Below are 20361 nucleotides of genomic sequence, written 5' to 3'. Positions count from 1 at the left end.
TTATCGAACCAGGAGGAGCCAAGAAGCACGTTGAAGGTTGATGGCGGCGAAGTGTAGTGCGGCGCAACACCAGGGATTCCGGCGCCAACGTGGAACCTGCACAACACAACCAAAGTACTTTGCCCCAACGTAACAGTGAGGTTGTCAATCTCACCGGCTTGCTGTGAACAAAAGATTAACTGTATTGTGTGGAAGATGATTGTTTGCGAAGAACAGTAAAGAACAAGTATTGCAGTAGATTGTATTTCAGATGTAAAGAATAGGACCGGGGTCCACAGTTCACTAGTGGTGTCTCTCCCATAAGATAAACAGATGTTGGGTGAACAAATTACAGTTGGGCAATTGACAAATAAAGAAGGCATAACAATGCACATACAAATATCATGATGAGTACTATGAGATTTAATCAGGGCATTACGACAAAGTACATAGACCGCCATCCAGCATGCATCTATGCCTAAAAGTCCACTTTCAGGTTATCATACGAACCCCTTCCGGTATTAAGTTGCAAGCAACAGACAATTGCATTAAGTATGGTGCGTAACGTAATCAACACAAATATTCTTAGACAAAGCATCGATGTTTTATCCCTAGTGGCAACAGCACATCCACAACCTTAGAACTTTCTGTCACTGTCCCAGATTTAATGGAGGCATGAACCCACTATCGAGCATAAATACTCCCTCTTGGAGTTACAAGTATCAACTTGGCCAGAGCCTCTACTAGCAACGGAGAGCATGCAAGAACATAAACAACATATATGATAGATTGATAATCAACTTGACATAGTATTCAATATCCATCGGATCCCAACAAACACAACATGTAGCATTACAAATAGATGATCTTGATCATGATAGGCAGCTCACAAGATCTAACATGATAGCACAATGAGGAGAAGAAAACCATCTAGCTACTGCTATGGACCCATAGTCCAGGGGTGGACTACTCACACATCGATCCGGAGGCGATCATGGCGATGAAGAGTCCTCCGGGAGATGATTCCCCTCTCCGGCAGGGTGCCGGAGGCGATCTCCTGAATCCCCCGAGATGGGATTGGCGGCGGCTGCGTCTCTGGAAGGTTTTCCGTATCGTGGCTCTCGGTACTGGGGGTTTCGCGACGAAGACTTTAAGTAGGTGGAAGGGCATGTCAGGGGGCGTCACGAGGGGCCCACACAGTAGGCCGGCGCGGCCAGGGCTTGGGCCGCGCCACCCTGTTGTGTGGCCACCTCGTGGCCCCACTTCGTATCTCCCTCGGTCTTCTGGAAGCTTCGTGGCAAAATAGGACCCTGGGCGTTGATTTCGTCCAATTCCGAGAATATTTCCTTACTAGGATTTCTGAAACCAAAAACAGAAAACAAAGAATCGGCTCTTCGGCATCTCGTCAATAGGTTAGTGCCGGAAAATGCATAATAATGACATATAATGTGTATAAAACATGTGAGTATCATCATGAAAGTAGCATGGAACATAAGAAATTATAGATACGTTTGGGACGTATCAAGCATCCCCAAGCTTAGTTCCTACTCGCCCTCGAGTAGGTAAATGATAACAAAGATAATTTCTGAAGTAACATGCTATCATAATCTTGATCAATACTATTGTAAAGCACATGAGATGAATGCAGCGATTTGAAGCAATGATGAAGATAATGAGTAAACAACTGAATCATATAGCAAAGACTTTTCATGAACAGTACTTTCAAGACAAGCATCAATAAGACTTGCATAACAGTTAACTCATAAGCAATAAGTTCTTAGTAGAAAGCTTTGAAACAACACAAAGGAAGATATAAGTTTCAGCGGTTGCTTTCAACTTCAACATGTATATCTCATGGATAATTGTCAACACAAAGTAATATAACAAGTGCAATAGGTAAACATGTAAGAATCAATGCACACAGTTTACATAAGTGTTTGCTTCTAAGATAGAAAGAGGTAGGTAAACTGACTCAACAATAAAGTAGAAGAATGGCCCTTTGCATAGGGAAGCATGGATTACTATTTTTGTGCTAGAGCTTTTCATTTTGAAAACAAGAAACAATTTTGACAATGGTAGTAATAAATCATATGAGTTATGTATAAGATATCTTATAAGTTGCAAGCCTCATGCATAGTATACCAATAGTGCCCGCACCTTGTCCTAATTAGCTCGGATTAACACGGATTATCATTGCATAACATATGTTTCAACCAAGTGTCACAAAGGAGTACCTCTATGCCGCATGTACAAGGGTCTAAGGAGAAGGTTCGCATTGGATCTCTCGCTTTTGATCATTCTCAACTTAGACACCCATACCGGTGTTGTCGTCAGAAACCCACCGGCGGGCAGCGACGGGCAACACCGTAGAGCCGGGAACAACCTAGAGCTGCGGCTGGCTGAGGTCCCTCCGAGCGACGGCCCGCAAAGCCTTCTGGTCACACGTCCGATGCTGATGCAAGGGCGTGCCACCTGACCTATACCTGGTCAGGAAGGTGATGGAGATGCCTCGCTTAGTTTCCTGCATGGCATACACGTAAACATTAAATACGAGCCTCGATCGGCTCTCAGGTTGTCCTGTGAATCGGCTCAAGGAGCCGATCCACCCATGATTCGTACGGGGTGCACGAATATATGGTGGTCCTGCTTGATCAAGATAAAGCTAATGAGATCTACGACGATTTAGGGTTTTCACCGCATAATCGGATCATCCTACTCCAGGTTGGGCCTCGCGGCCACGCACGGTGATCGTAAGCCGATCCTAAACAAGGCCTAAAAACCAACACGAAGTTGATCCCCGGAACATCCTGTTTAGGACTAGCGAACGACACCCTACGTGCCGCTGGATCCTCCCCCCCTTTGTAAGGCCTAACTATTGCAGATATTAAACTAATCCTTGTAGAACAAGGAGCAACCGTAACGGATCAGATCTACTAAATAATGATCAAGCGGGGTGCCACCCCCACACCTAAGATAGGTGTGAGGGCGGCTAGACATGCAAGGGTTGCACTACGATAGCATGTTACGCGAAGAACTATGCTAACCCTAACATATCTATGATAACTACGTTGCTCGCCATCAACAAGGCTTCAGTACGAGCAACGCATGAACAACGTGGAGCTTGTGCTGCCTAGATCGCAAGATGCGATCTAGGCAGCATGTCGCTTACCGGTAGAAACCCTCGAGACGAAGGAGTTGGCGATGCGCCGAGATTGATTTGTTTGGTTGAACGTTTGTTGTTGTTTATTCCATAAACCCTAGATACATATTTATAGTCCAGCGGACTTTCTAATTTAGGCGTGCACCTAACCGTGCACGGGTAAAACTCTAACTTCTAACTTAAGATACGATCTAATATATTACAGATACAAGGGCAAACTAGCCCAAACTTGGTACACAAGGCCGATTCACGTATTTCTTCCATGTACATATCTTCAAGTCCATCCTGATCGTGGCCCACCTCTGACTTGGTCAAATTCTGGTGATAACACATGCCCCCCTGGTTTTGGAATTATCAATTCCAAAATCACTCCGTTTTTTTCTTCGTCGGGTCATGTCATGGCAGAACCGTTGTAGTATCCTTTACCATGGTGTCTTGTCTCCTCAACTTCTTGCAAAACTTGATAACTTTAGCACCATTTCCTTGGAAACCGCAATGGCTTTAAATCCCCCATTAGGCTTCTCCTTATTAAACTGTGCCGATTGACTAGCCTCCTTCATCCCCTTCCTCTGTTCTCGCTATCAGCACTAAAAAACCCTCTTTCCCTGTAGCAATGTCTTCTTCTCCCTCCGTCTCCTCCGGCCTTTCTTTCCAATCTTCTACCCCAAGCGAGCCAATGTCGGAGCTCGAGTGGGACTTCGATCTCATGTCAGACGGCGACATGCCCCTGACCGATGAGGAGGGCAACCTCCACCTCCTCGTTGAAGGGGAACTGGAGAGCGAAAACGAGGATGACCTCTCCTCCTGGAGGAATCCCACTTCCTACGACAAGGAAGAGGAAGACGAAGATACGGAGGAAGAAGAGGAGGAGGATGACTCCTCCTCCTCCACTGGATACCCGCCGGCGAAGCGCCTCCGTTTTTGGGCAGATAGTGAAGATGATGATGACAACGCAGAGGAAGAAGCTCCGGTCGAGGGCTGGGGCAGCAGTGACGAGGAGTTCTCCGGAAGCAGCGCCGGTGACAACTACGATGCTGACGACGAGGGCAGCGAGGATTAGTGACATAGCATCAGTAGTATGCGAGCAATCGGCTCTTCTTTTGTTCCCCTTTGAGCAATCGGCTCTTCATTGTAAAAAACCCTCCTCTGTTAATGAAGAAGCATTTTCCAGTCAATTGTTTTGCCGATAGTCAAAGTCACACAATCTCCAAAAAGAGCCGATGGCATCGCATCGGTCTCCATCATAAAAACACGAGTATCGTCGACCTAGCCGCCCTTCCAAACGGTAACCTGCGACCTCCATCTGAAAAGGCAAACTCAGATCCCCAAATCGCCGCCTGAGCAGTTCCAACCCACAACCACCTACACAGATCTCGACCACACCGCCCCCGGCTCCTTCAACGTATCCCATGGCGGAATCATCCAATACCGATACCACGGCTTCCGGACTGAAGGTAATCCTCAACCTCCTCTCGCCGTTCGACTTGACATGGGATTAATGGCAAACACCTGAATTAATGTCTCGCTCCGCTACTAATTTAGGTTTCAGACATCCTTCTGCCACACCCTTCTCTCGCAAATTCGATGTGCCTCGGTCCTCGTTCTTCTGAGAGTCCTGCCCTGTTAATTTCGTGCGAAGCTAACCGTAATCCCCTTTGTGAGCCGTAACCTAGATCTAACTTCTTGGGCCGACTGCCTGCGAGCCTGGCCTAATCCTCCTGAGGGTTGGGTGGCATGGTACAATAGAGTATCAAAATCCCACTATGCCACTTGGGAAACCATAGGGATAGCCGATGCCCTGTCATTATCATTATCTCCTCTAGAGAAGAATCAGAACATCCTGAAAACCATCGGCTACTTCTGGTCTGATGCACTGAACTGCTTCATGTTTGGTCATGGCCCTATGACACCGACCCTGCTGGATGTGGCCATGATCACAGGGCTAGACATTGCATCCCCACCCTTCGCATTCAAACTGCCAAAAGTCCCTTTCACTCTCTCCTCTAAAAAAGAGTGTACCAGCTGGGGCGCCTATCTCAATCGTTATATGAAAACCAAAGGCCCCGTGACAGAGAGGGAGCACACAGCCTTCCTGAATTTCTGGCTGGAGCACTTCATATTCTGCGGCCCATCACTTGCTCCCACCAAGAATTACCTCTCCCTGGCCTATGAACTTGCCAAAGGCACCCAACTCGGCCTAGGCAAACTATTTCTTGGAGAGATTTACCGATCCCTTCAATTGATGTCTGTCAAACTGTTCTCTCGAAAGACAGTTAAAACTGGCGGCCCCTGGTGGTTCATTCAGTTGTGGGCCCAACTATACTTCCAAAACCAAATCCCAGACTTCCCATCGCTGATCACCTGCACGTTTCCGGATATAAATGGAAAGGAAATTCGATGCACCAGCTACGGCCAAGCCCTGTATGGTCTCCCGGGCAGCAGGCTGATCCCCAAAGAAGCAGCAGGGTGGTTTAAGATTTTCTTCCAAGGTTTGGACAACCCCCTGTTCCACCCTTATACTGAATCGGCGAATTTTGAAAACCCAGTCTCTTTCCGATTGGATGACTTTGCCGATGACGCCAGCACACAGCATTTGTACTCCCTCATGATTCGTCCTTGCTTCCTCCCTGTTGGTATGAGCACCTCGAACCGGATCATCAAGCCCGGTTATGAGTGTTATCAACCAGTAGTAGCAGCTCGACAACTTGGTCTCGGACAGGTGCCTCCACACTTCTTCTTACACCACCTGACAGCAAGTAGAGCTGAACTGCCTGACATCCTTACTGCCCAAAGGTGTTATACCTTCTTTGACGCTTTGGCCATCCCAATTCCCCACAACCTCCGTTTCTCCTTCACTACCGATGGTTTTGAAACTTGGTGGTCTATGTGGAAGACCCACGTCTTCAGGAGGGCTCTAGGACCGCTGCTGAGAGAGCTTGACGCCGAATATGACATCCCTGCAGACCAGGTACCATCACTTAAGCATTTCTTGTAACCGCACCACGGTGATCGTCTGTGACCTGACTCTTTCTCCTGGCAGCAACAAGATGGTCCGGCTCCCACACAAGCCGACGGTTCCCCTTTCGTATTCCTTCCTCCGGCACCAGTGGTTCTCTTCTGCCAGAGTTCGCCACCCCTGAAGAAAGTCATAATGCAGAGTCAGCCGATTTCACCGAAATTGGCTCCCAAGAGTAAAGCATCTTCGGGGCCAGTTGCCCCCCGAGCCTCGATTCAGGCGAGGACGGCAGTGAGGAAGGTGGCTGCCAGGAAAACCCTGAAGCGTAAGGCTCCTGCCCAAGAAAGCCTACGTGTAAGTTGGCTCAGACCCTGTCCATATTTATCTGCCTTCAAGAAATTTTTACAATGCGCTCGTATTCCTTTTCTACAGACTTCCACCGAAGAAACCTCCAGCAGGGCCGAAGATTCCAGTCAGGGGGACTCGAGCTCGGGCAATTCTGAGAGGTCCACCACCCAAAGCCAGACGGCTTCCCCAGCGCCGGCTTCTAAGAAAAGGTCGATCACTGAACCTCCTGCTCCCCAAGCCCCGACCAGATCGGGGTCACGCACGAAGCGCCGTTGTGTCAAAAGGGCTCGTAAGAACCCACGAGCCTCTCCATCAAGCCAGGAGGTCTCAAACGTAATCATCTCCCCGGTCATACTTCATGCTCCCCGTCGCCATGGGTGGATCGGCTAATCACTTCCTCTTGCAGGCCGAAGAAACTTCTAGCGGCGACGTTGAGGAGATACCGATGCCGTCCGCCACCCTGGACCTAGCCACCTCGGCGATCGCGGCTGCCCAAGTGGCTGACCCATCTCAGTCCACAGAAAAGCCGATCGTCACGACATCGGTTGTTCCTCCTACATTGGGAGAGGTATGCCCCTCTTCTTTGGCTCCATCAATTTCTTCATTGCATGCTAACTCACTTTGTTTGCCCTATCAGGGTTGTGATCTCTCGAGCTTGCTGACGTTTGATCCAGAATCCATCGAACCCACTCCCCCCAAGGCAAGCGGAGAGCCGAGTCCTAGTACGGTCCATGGTCCGCTCCAGCGTCTCAAAGACTTGCTTTCTGCCTCAACTGAGACTCTGATTGAAAATTCCGAGGAAGCCAAAGGCATCCTCGAGGACATCCAGCCTCATCTCCCTATGATCCTGCAAGTGAAGCTCTGGCCCGCTGTTACCCTGTCGGTCTTTAAGTCAAGGGTGCAATCGGCTCGACAAAGGATTACTCTCCGCCGCTCCCAGCTTTCGCTGAGAGCCGATATTGCCGAAAAGTGTCGACGGCTCAATGAAAAGAAGGCTGCTCTGGACTCCAAGACGGACACTTCTGCCAATCGCGCCGAACTCGAGACCCTGCGCGAGGAGCTGGAGATTCTTGAAGAGAGGGTAAGGGTGACCAAACAGCTCATCCAGGACAAGGAAGCCCTCATTGCCCGTTCTCAAGACGAAGCAAAAGGCCTCACAGCCGATCTGAAGACCGATCTGGCTGAAATTGCACTGAGCAACCAGCTGGTGACGGGTAAGGACGAGGATGACGAGGCTGAGATCGCTGAGGCGGATCGCATCCGCGTTGACGCCCTTCTCGCCCTCGGCGTATTTCTTCAGTAGGGCCTTCAGAGACAGATGATGTTTCGCTGGAATGGATCTTTCGCTGGAATGTTTCTGGCGTATTATTATTATTTTTTTTTTACTGGCCGATTTTCCATCGGCTCCTGACATTCCTTGCTCATGCGTCTGTCTGCTGATCATGTGCCTCCCCCGAGCCGAATCTGTCAGGTGACTGCAGATATCGGCTCTGTATCATGCCAAGGCACTGTATTTGCACGTCGGCTCCGTTGGGATTCGTGCAGCCGACGTGGCCGCCGTTCATTAGATCACCGTTGAACCCAAGCCGACCGTGTGGTGAGGATGATTTTAGCCGATTCGCTGGATCGAAGCGCTCCCTGAAGGCTTTGTAATATCCTTACATGGATCTTCGGGGGTTAACCCCAATGTTATTACTACACGGCCTTCATCACGTCGATGCACTTGTGTCCCACCGGGCGTGCCAGAATGTGTTGTCGTCAGAAACCCACCGGCGGGCAGCGACGGGCAACACCGTAGAGCCGGGAACAACCTAGAGCTGCGGCTGGCTGAGGTCCCTCCGAGCGACGGCCCGCAAAGCCTTCTGGTCACACGTCCGATGCTGATGCAAGGGCGTGCCACCTGACCTATACCTGGTCAGGAAGGTGATGGAGATGCCTCGCTTAGTTTCCTGCATGGCATACACGTAAACATTAAATACGAGCCTCGATCGGCTCTCAGGTTGTCCTGTGAATCGGCTCAAGGAGCCGATCCACCCATGATTCGTACGGGGTGCACGAATATATGGTGGTCCTGCTTGATCAAGATAAAGCTAATGAGATCTACGACGATTTAGGGTTTTCACCGCATAATCGGATCATCCTACTCCAGGTTGGGCCTCGCGGCCACGCACGGTGATCGTAAGCCGATCCTAAACAATGCCTAAAAACCAACACGAAGTTGATCCCCGGAACATCCTGTTTAGGACTAGCGAACGACACCCTACGTGCCGCTGGATCCTCCCCCCCTTTGTAAGGCCTAACTATTGCAGATATTAAACTAATCCTTGTAGAACAAGGAGCAACCGTAACGGATCAGATCTACTAAATAATGATCAAGCGGGGTGCCGCCCCCACACCTAAGATAGGTGTGAGGGCGGCTAGACATGCAAGGGTTGCACTACGATAGCATGTTACGCGAAGAACTATGCTAACCCTAACATATCTATGATAACTACGTTGCTCGCCATCAACAAGGCTTCAGTACGAGCAACGCATGAACAACGTGGAGCTTGTGCTGCCTAGATCGCAAGATGCGATCTAGGCAGCATGTCGCTTACCGGTAGAAACCCTCGAGACGAAGGAGTTGGCGATGCGCCGAGATTGATTTGTTTGGTTGAACGTTTGTTGTTGTTTATTCCATAAACGCTAGATACATATTTATAGTCCAGCGGACTTTCTAATTTAGGCGTGCACCTAACCGTGCACGGGTAAAACTCTAACTTCTAACTTAAGATACGATCTAATATATTACAGATACAAGGGCAAACTAGCCCAAACTTGGTACACAAGGCCGATTCACGTATTTCTTCCATGTACATATCTTCAAGTCCATCCTGATCGTGGCCCACCTCTGACTTGGTCAAATTCTGGTGATAACAACCGGGACAACATAGACAACAGACAATGGACTCCTCTTTTAATGCTTGAGCATTCAACAACAGTTAATATTTCTCATAAGAGATTGAGGTTTTGTGTCCAAACTGAAACTTCCACCATGAATCATGGCTTTAGTTAGCGGCCCAATGTTCTTCTCTAACAGTATGCATACTCAAACCATTTGATCATGAAAATCGCCCTTACTTCAGACAAGACGAACATGCATAGCAACTCACATGATATTCAACAAAGGTAAAAGTTGATGGCGTCCCCAGAAACATGGTTACCGCTCAACAAGCAACTTATTAAGAAATAAGACACATAAGTACATATTCTTCACCACAATAGTTTTTAAGGCTATTTGTCCCATGAGCTATATATTGTAAAGGTAAAGAATAGAAATTTAAAGGTAGCACTCAAGTAATGTACTTTGGAATGGCGGGGAAATACCATGTGGTAGGTAGGTATGGTGGACACAAATGGCATAGTTTTTGGCTCAAGGATTTGGATGCACGAGAAGAATCCCTCTCAATACAAGGCTAGGCTAGCAAGGTTGTTTGAAGCAAACTCAAGTATAAAAGGTGCAGCAAAGCTCACATATGAACATATTGTAGCTATTTTAAGACTTTACATTGTCTCCTTGTTGTTCAAACACCTTAACCAGAAAATATCTAGACTCTAGAGATCAATCATGCAAACCAAATTTTAACAAGCTCTATGTAGTTATTCATTAATAGGTATAAGGTACATGATGCAAGAGCTTAAACATGATCTATATGAGCACAACAATTGCCAAGTATCACATTATTCAAGACATTATACCATTTACCACATGCGGCATTTTCCGTTTCCAACCATATATCAATGAACGAGGTAGTTCAACCTTCGCAATGAATATTAAGAATAAAGCTAAGAACACATGTGTTCATACGAAACAGCGGAGCGTAATATCTCCAATATAAAGAATGCTAGGATCCGATTTTATTCAAACAAAAAACAAAACCAAAGCAAACAGACGCTCCAAGCAAAGCACATAAGATGTGACGGAATAAAAATATAGTTTCATTAGAGGAACCTGATAATGTTGTCGATGAAGAAGGGGATGCCTTGGGCATCCCCAAGCTTAGATGCTTGAGTCTTCTTGAAATATGCAGGGATGAACCACGGGGGCATCCCCAAGCTTAGACTTTTCACTCTTCTTGATCATATTGTATCATCCTCCTCTCTTGATCCTTGAAAACTACCTCCACACCAAACTCAAAACAAACTCATTAGAGGGTTAGTGCATAATTGAAAATTCATATATTCAGAGGTGACATAATCATTCTTAACACTTCTGGACATTGCACAAAGCTACTGAAAGTTAATGGAACAAAGAAATCCATCGAACATAGCAAAACAGGCAATGCGAAATAAAAGGCAGAATGTGTCAAAACAGAACAGTCCGTAAAGATGAATTTTACAGGGGGCACTTAACTTGCTCAGATGAAAATGCTCAAATTGAATGAAAGTTCGTACATATCTGAGGATCACGCACGTAAATTTGCAGATTTTTCTGAGTTACCTACAGAGAATTCTGCCCAGATTCGTGACAGCAAGAGATCTGTTTCTGCGTAGTAATCCAAATCTAGTATTGACTTTACTATCAAAGACTTTACTTGGCACAACAATGCAATAAAATAAAGATAAGAAGAGGTTGCTACAGTAGTAACAACTTCCAAGGCTCAAATATAAAACAAAAGTGTTGTAGTAAAATGATGGGTTGTCTCCCATAAGCGCTTTTCTTTAACGCCTTTCAGCTAGGCGCAGAAAGTGTGAATCAAGTATTATCAAGAGATGAAGCATCAACATCATAATTTGTTCTAATAATAGAATCATAAGGTAACTTCATTCTTTTTCTAGGGAAGTGTTCCATACCTTTCTTGAGAGGAAATTGATATTTAATATTACCTTCCTTCATATCAATAATAGCACCAACAGTTCGAAGAAAAGGTCTTCCCAATATAATGGGACAAGATGCATTGCATTCAATATCCAAGACAACAAAATCAACGGGGACAAGGTTATTGTTAACCATAATACGAACATTATCAATCCTCCCCAAAGGTTTCTTCATAGCATTGTCAGCAAGATTAACATCCAAATAACAATTTTTCAATGGTGGCAAGTCAAGCATATCATAGATTTTCTTAGGCATAACAGAAATACTTGCACCAAGATCACATAAAGCATTACAATCAAAATCATTGACCCTCATCTTAATGATGGGCTCCCAACCATCTTCTAACTTCCTAGGAATAGAAGTTTCAAGTTTTAGTTTCTCTTCTCTAGCTTTTATGAGAGCATTTGTAATATGTTTTGTAAAGGCCAAATTTATAGCACTAGCATTGGGACTTCTAGCAAGTTTTTGTAAGAACTTTATAACTTCAGAGATGTGACAATCATCAAAATCTAAACCATTATGATCTACAACAATGGGATCATTGTCCCCAATGTTGGAAAAAATTTCAGCAGTTTTATCACAAGCAGTTTCAGCAGTTTTAGCAATTTTAGGTAATTTTGCACGCTTTGCACTATGAGTAGAAATATTGCCAACACCAATTATTTTACCATTGATAGTAGGAGGTGTAGCAACATGTGAATCATTATCATTACTAGTGGTGGTAATAGTCCAAACTTTAGCTACATTGTTCTCTTTAGCTAGTTTTTCATTTTCTTCTCTATCCCACCTAGCACGCAATTCAACCATTAATCTTATATTCTCATTAATTCTAACTTGGATGGCATTTGTTGTAGTAACAATCTTATTATCAATATCCTTATTAGGCATAACTTTCAATTTTAAAAGATCAACATCAGAGGCAAGTCTATCAACTCTAGAGGCAAGAATATCGATTTTATCAAGCTTTTCCTCAACAGATTTGTTAAAAGCAGTTTGTGTACTAATAAATTCTTTAAGCATGGCTTCAAGACCAGAGGGTACATTCCTATTATTATTGTAAGAATTCCCATAAGAATTACCATAACCATTACCATTATTAGAAGGATATGGCCTATAGTTGTTACCAGAATTATTCCTATAAGTATTGTTGTTGAAATTATTATTTTTAATGAAATTCACATCAACATTCTCTTCTTGAGCAACCAATGAAGCTAAAGGAATATTATTAGGATCAACATTAGATCTACCATTCACAAGCATAGACATAATCACATCAATCTTATCACTCAAGGAAGAGGTTTCTTCAACAGAATTTACCTTCTTACCTTGTGGAGCCCTTTCCGTATGCCATTCAGAGTAATTGACCATCATATCATCAAGAAGCTTTGTAGCCGCCCCCAAGGTGATGGACATAAAGGTACCTCCAGCAGCTGAATCCAATAGGTTCCGCGAAGAAAAATTCAGTCCTGCATAAAAAGTTTGGATGATCATCCAAGTAGTTAGTCCATGGGTAGGGCAATTCTTTACCAAAGATTTCATTCTCTCCCATGCCTGAGCAACATGTTTATTATCTAATTGCTTAAAATTCATTATGCTACTTCTCAAAGATATAATTTTAGCGAGAGGATAATATCTACCAATAAAAGCATCCTTACATTTAGTCCATGAATCAATACTATTCTTAGGCAAAGATAGCAACCAATCTTTAGCTCTTCCTCTTAAGGAGAAAGGAAACAACTTTAATTTTATAATATCACCATCTACATCCTTATACTTTTGCATTTCACATAGTTCAACAAAATTATTAAGATGGACAGCAGCATCATCAGAACTAACACCAGAAAATTGCTCTCTCATAACAAGATTCAGTAAAGCAGGTTTAATTTCAAAGAATTCTGCTGTAGTAGCAGGTGGAGCAATAGGTGTGAATAGGAAATCATTATTATTAGTGTTTGTGAAGTCACACAACTTAGTGTTTTCAGGAGTATTCATTTTAGCAACAGTAAATAAAGCAAACTAGATAAAGTAAATGCAAGTAACTAATTTTTTATGTTTTTGATATAGAGAACGCAAACAAGATAGTAAATAAAGTAAAGCTAGCAACTAATTTTTTGTGTTTTGTTTTAGTGCAGCAAACAAAGTAGTAAATAAAATAAAGCAAGACAAAAACAAAGTAAAGAGATTGGAAGTGGAGACTCCCCTTGCAGCGTGTCTTGATCTCCCCGGCAACGGCGCCAGAAAATGTGCTTGATGCGTGCAATTAACACACGTCCGTTGGGAACCCCAAGAGGAAGGTGTGATGCAGACAGTAGCAAGTTTTCCCTCAGAAAGAAACCAAGGTTTATCGAACCAGGAGAAGCCAAGAAGCACGTTGAAGGTTGATGGCGGCGAAGTGTAGTGCGGCGCAACACCAGGGATTCCGGCGCCAACGTGGAACCTGCACAACACAACCAAAGTACTTTGCCCCAACGTAACAGTGAGGTTGTCAATCTCACCGGCTTGCTGTGAACAAAGGATTAACCGTATTGTGTGGAAGATGATTGTTTGCGAAGAACAGTAAAGAACAAGTATTGCAGTAGATTGTATTTCAGATGTAAAGAATAGGACCGGGGTCCACATTTCACTAGTGGTGTCTCTCCCATAAGATAAACAGATGTTGGGTGAACAAATTACAGTTGGGCAATTGACAAATAAAGAAGGCATAACAATGCACATACTAATATCATGATGAGTACTATGAGATTTAATCAGGGCATTACGACAAAGTACATAGACCGCCATCCAGCATGCATCTATGCCTAAAAAGTCCACTTTCAGGTTATCATCCGAACCCCTTCCGGTATTAAGTTGCAAGCAACAAACAATTGCATTAAGTATGGTGCGTAATGTAATCAACACAAATATCCTTAGACAAAGCATCGATGTTTTATCCCTAGTGGCAACAACACATCCACAACCTTATAACTTTCTGTCACTGTCCCAGATTTAATGGAGGCATGAACCCACTATCGAGCATAAATACTCCCTCTTGGAGTTACAAGTATCAACTTGGCTAGAGCCTCTACTAGCAACGGAGAGCATGCAAGAACATAAACAACATATATGATAGATTGATAATCAACTTGACATAGTATTCAATATCCATCGGATCCCAACAAACACAACATGTAGCATTACAAATAGATGATCTTGATCATGATAGGCAGCTCACAAGATCTAACATGGTAGCACAATGAGGAGAAGACAACCATCTAGCTACTGCTATGGACCCATAGTCCAGGGGTGGACTACTCACACATCGATCCGGAGGCGATCATGGCGATGAAGAGTCCTCCGGGAGATGATTCCCCTCTCCGGCAGGGTGCCGGAGGCGATCTCCTGAATCCCCCGAGATGTGATTGGCGGCGGCTGCGTCTCTGGAAGGTTTTCCGTATCGTGGCTCTCGGTACTGGGGGTTTCGCGACGAAGACTTTAAGTAGGCGGAAGGGCAGGTCAGGGGGCGTCACGAGGGGCCCACACAGTAGGCCGGCGCGGCCAGGGCTTGGGCCGCGCCGCCCTGTTGTGTGGCCACCTCGTGGCCCCACTTCGTATCTCCCTCGGTCTTCTGGAAGCTTCGTGGCAAAATAGGACCCTGGGCGTTCATTTCGTCCAATTCCGAGAATATTTCCTTACTAGGATTTCTGAAACCAAAAACAGCAGAAAACAACAACTGGCTCTTCGGCATCTCGTTAATAGGTTAGTGCCGGAAAATGCATAATAATAACATATAATATGTATAAAATATGTGAGTATCATCATAAAAGTAGCATGGAACATAAGAAATTATAGATACGTTTGGGACGTATCACTCGCTAATGTCCCCTAGGACTCGAGTTCTTGTTATTTGTTCCGAGATTGAGCGCTCTACCCGTACATGGGTGAATGGGACCCCCATCACCCACTACATTTCCTCGAGTATGTTTATTGGGAGCCACAACCTTGGTTTTATTTGCTCATATGCATGAATTACTTCATGTTATCTTCGGGTGTTTATATTACGTATTGTACTCATAACACGGGACTCCTTATCAATGGCCGGTCGTTAGTGCCCGCCTTGGAAGCCGTCGCAAACCTCTGGGTCCGTATGGGAGTACGGCCGAACTTCGTCACGGGTAGCTTAGTTGGGTGACTCCTATTAAACTTGCTTGTACCATTGGGAACGGTCTTGTTGTGAGACTCCGCCTGTAGTAAGCGGGTTCAAGCATGCGTATGGTTACATTTGGGCAACGCCTGCAGTGTGTACATCTTATCGATAAGTCGTGTCCACGGTTATGGACGACTTGGAATTGTATGGCTTGATCATAGAACAACTTACACCTTATATTTGATGCTAATAATTTGTTAATAACTTGCTTAGTAATATTGCATTATTACAACCAATATCTAATAAAACATGTCCACTGTTAAGTGCCTTTTACATTGCGTCTTCGCTTTGTTGAAGGGGATATGTGTATTTGACTGAGTTATGATTGTCAAGTATTTATTTGTTATTGTATGCACTCTCTCATCTTCTCTGATTAGACGGATGTTGTAGTGTGTCTCTGTTGGTTAGTACAAGCTTTAAAGCCGCTAAACTCCACCATATAGCCGGGAAATATATATTGCTCACCGGCGAGCACAACCGGTCTTGTCTCGCAAGTACGTACCTTGGTACTTACCCTCGCCTTTCTTTTTCTTTTGTCTTCCCCTCTTTTGTCAGCAACCCTTGGTCCGATTTTCGCAGGTTTGAGATGACGACGTTAGCAAGTTTACCCTTCCGGCTTGGCGTGGGAAAGGTTATGGACACCACTGGTTATCTTCATGACTCTTCGTCCCATTTGTATCGTGTCCGTGCTCGGACGCTTTATTTCCTATTTGTGACTTGGATCTTTATATTGTATATTTATATTCTTGACTCGTTGGAGTCGTTGTTGTAATATATGTTTCTTGTGGGCTCTATTGTAAATCTGTTGTAAGGTAATTCCTCTAGCATCATGTATGTGATTCGTCGCGCACGTCGTGTCGGGAGGCGTCTCAGAATCGAGACGTTCGGATTTCGGCGGAATCGCCGGAATCCTCATGGTACCCGTTTTGGGACGTCACTGATACGTCTCAAACGTATCTATAATTTCTTATGTTCCATGCTAGTTATATGACAATACTCACATGTTTTATATACAGTTTACATCGTTTTGATGCATTTTCCGGCACTAACCTATTAACAAGATGCCGAAGCGCAAGTTCCTGTTTTCTGCTGTTTTTGGTTTCAGAAATCCTACACAGGAAATATTCTCGGAATTGGACGAAACAAAAGCCCACGGTCCTATTTTCCACGGAGCCTTCCAGAACACCGAAGAGGAGACGAAGAGGGGACGCGAGGCGGCCACACCATAGGGGGGCGCGGCCCCACCCCTGGCCGCGCCGCCTTATGGGGTGGGCCCCTCGGGCGCCCCCCGACTCTGCCCCTTCGCCTATATATTCTCTCCGTCGCGAAAACCCTATCACCGAGAGCCACGATACGAGAAAAGTTACTGAGACGCCGCCGCCGCCAATCCCATCCCGGGGGATTAAGGAGATCGCCTCCGGCACCCTGCCGGAGAGGGGAATCATCACCGGAGGGCTCTACATCACCATGCCCGCCTCCGGACTGATGCGTGAGTAGTTCATCCTTGGACTATGGGTCCATAGCAGTCGCTAGATGGTTGTCTTCTCCTCTTGTGCTATCATGTTTAGATCTTGTGAGCTGCCTATCATGATCAAGATCATCTATTTGTAATGCTACATGTTGTGTTTGTTGGGATCCGATGAATATGGTATACTATGTCAAGTTGATTATCGATATATCATATATGTGTTGTTTATATTCTTGCATGCTCTCCGTTGCTAGTAGAGGCTCTGGCCAAGTTGATACTTGTGACTCCAAGAGGGAGTATTTATGCTCGATAGTGGGTTCATGCCTCCATTGAATCTGGGACAGTGACAGAAAGTTCTAAGGTTGTGGATGTGCTGTTGCCACTAGGGATAAAACTTCAATGTTTTGTCTAAGGATATTTGTATTGATTACATTACGCACAGTACTTAATGTAATTGTCTGTTGTTTGCAACTTAATACTGGAAGGGTGCGGATGCTAACCCGAAGGTGGACTTTTTAGGCATAGATGCATGCTGGATAGCGGTCTATGTTCTTTGTCGTAATGCCCTAAGTAAATCTCATAGTAGTCATCACGATATGTATATGCATCTCTATTTGTCAATTGCCCAACTGTAATTTATTCACTCAACATGCTATTTATCTTATTGGAGAGACACCACTAGTGAACTGTGGACCCCGGTCCATTCTTTACATCTGAAATACAACCTACTGCAATCATTGTTCTCTGTTGTTTTTTGCAAACAAATATCATTCTCCACACCATACGTTTAATCATTTGTTTACAGCAAGCCGGTGAGATTGACAACCTCACTGTTAAGTTGGGGCAAAGTATTTTGATTGTGTTGTGCAGATTCCACGTTGGCGCCGGAATCCCTGGTGTTGCGCCGCACTACACTCCTTCACCAACAACTTTCACGTGGCCTTCATCTCCTACTGGTTCGATAACCTTGGTTTCTTACTGAGGGAAAACTTGCTGTTGTACGCATCATACCTTCCTCTTGGGGTTCCCAACGGACGTGTGCTTTACCGTCACAAGCAGTCACAAACCGCCTATCACCAAAGCGGCATGCGTCGAAGCTACAAAGGTTCATCGTCGATGTTGCATCCTGGGGGGTGAGTGATGTGGAGTGGTGGGCGGCGACGGAGTTGCAAAGGAAGAGCGGTCGTGCCACAAAAGGTGGTCGACGTGCTGTTGCGGTGATTTTGAGCAAAGCTGCGAACGAACAGTGGCGGTGCTACCAGGGAAGAAAGATGGTGCTACCAATGACGAGCGACATTGCTGCAAAGGTATGACGGTGATGCTACGATGGTGGGCGTCGTTGCTGCAAAGTACGAAGTACTACGAGGATGCTAGCTACAGTGGTATAATTTTGATGCTTCTATTGTTTCCGGTTCCGCTACTTTAGCATAATTATTTTTCTACGAGGTCTCCAGGGATGCCTTCGGCGAGATCTTTTTTTCACCACAATAGCACTGCAATGCTACAATAGTATATATTTTTTGCTTCAATTGTTTTACGGTGTTGCTATTTTAGCAATAAAAGTATTGTTGTGAAGTCTCCGGTGAGGTCTATGGTGAGTCACCGGCGAAGCACGGTGCTCCGGCAAGGTCTCTGGTGAAGCTCGGTGCTCCGGCGAGTCTCTTGTGAGTGACCTTTTATGGTCGAACCTTTTCTTTTTTGCTTCAATGAAGGAATAGCAGGACTTTTCTTTGTTGCGATGAAGCAAAATTAAAAAAATTGGCTAAAAGTGAACACGTGTCAACCAGCCAAACCGGAGATTGAAGAGTCCCTAGCCTCCAAAGGATTTCTAGGACTGCCCTTTAATTAACTCTGATTTAGTACAAAATTATTCTAACCTTGTGTCAGCTAAAGTGAACTGAGGTAGTATTGCGGTACAGGAAGAAACTTAGTGTCGGACAAAACGAAGACAAAGACGAAACCCTAGCCCCTTAGCCGCTCCCGCGGGCAGCCTAGGGCTCCCGGCGGCGCCCCCCTCGTCTCCCTCCTCCCCTCCCCCTCCTCCTCGCCGCCGCCTCAGCGCGTCGCCGGTCGAAGCCCGTGCGGCACCGACGTCGGCGGGGCCCCTCTCTCCCCCTCGTGTGGTGGCGCGGCCGGCGAGGGTGCCGTGCTGGACGTGGGGTGCGGTGGCGCAGTTCCTACAACGGCGTGGCGGCTGCATGGCCTGGGCGTGCTCGCGGCGGCTGCTCCCCGGAGTGGTCGGCGGCGGGCGGCGCGAGCTCTGCGCGCGGCAACCTGGTGATGCGCGGTGACGCCGGGTTGAGGTCCAGCTCGGCAAGGCGCGGTGGACGACGGCGCTCGTCCGGCCGGCCATGGAGGAGACTAGCATGGTGGGCTGTGCGAATCCAGATCGGGTCTGGCCGCCTCGATTCGGGCCGGGCAGGGGCCCGGCCCCTTCAAGCTCGTCCATCTTTGCCCAGATATGCGTGCTCCTGCCGCCTTGGGGGCGGTTTGGTGGTCGATCTAGCAGGGGGTGCTCTTCCCAGTGGGTCGGCGGCGGTGCTATGGCGGCCCGGAGTTCTTGGTCGGCGTCTGCGGCCCTCACAATGGTGTCTTTCGTGCTTAGCAATTTGCAGTGCTTAGAGTTGGGTGCCGGGGCGACGGCCCTGGTCGGTGGGAGTCATGTTGGTTGGCGGGCGAGCCAATGACTCTGGTGCTGGCTGGTGACCACGGCCGTGTGGGCGGCGTGGTGGTCGGCGAGTCGAGTGATGTGGGGTGTAGTTGGTGGTGATGTTGCCAAAGGGAAACCTTTGCCCCTCGGGCCACGGCGGCGGCGTCCGCGGATGGCGTTCCCTTGTTGAAGGCTCCGTGAGGCCATTCTCCGTTCCACTACTTCGTCCGGGTGAAAACCCAAGATCCTCAGATCGGGCGGTGGCGGCACTCCTGTGTCATGCTCTTCTTGAAGACATCGTCTTGGAGCCCACAGCGCAAGGCTCACCGAGGGTTGTGACGGAGGTGATTCTTCGGCGATCGTCGGCAAGGCTTGCTCCGTACCCTTCCCTTGTCGAGCTTCCTTGGCGCTGTTGTTCGGTTTGTGAGCAACGAGGGTTGGCCCCCGGTGGTGGTCGGCTTCCGGTGGCGTTTCTGCGACAGAGGAGTTCTGTTGAGGCGCGCGTGAAAATGGCTCACTCTCGAGTGAGCTCTGGCCCGACAATGTAGACTCCAGCTCTTCTCCGAGTCTCGTAGGCGCTTTGGCTGAGTTTGTTGGTCGCGCTTCCGGCTGTAGCTTCTTCGGTAGTAAGTGTGGATGTGCAGTGGCGGAGCCACGTTGAGAGTTGTGTGGTCAATTGACCACACAGCTTTTTGCCATGTTCTTTGTATTTTGATATTAATTTTGTAAAAAATATTTAAAATAAGTAAAAATTATATG

Source organism: Lolium perenne, chromosome 4 (assembly GCF_019359855.2).
Source record: "Lolium perenne isolate Kyuss_39 chromosome 4, Kyuss_2.0, whole genome shotgun sequence".
Lineage (NCBI taxonomy): Eukaryota > Viridiplantae > Streptophyta > Magnoliopsida > Poales > Poaceae > Lolium > Lolium perenne.
Note: the sequence above shows the minus strand (reverse complement) of the source record.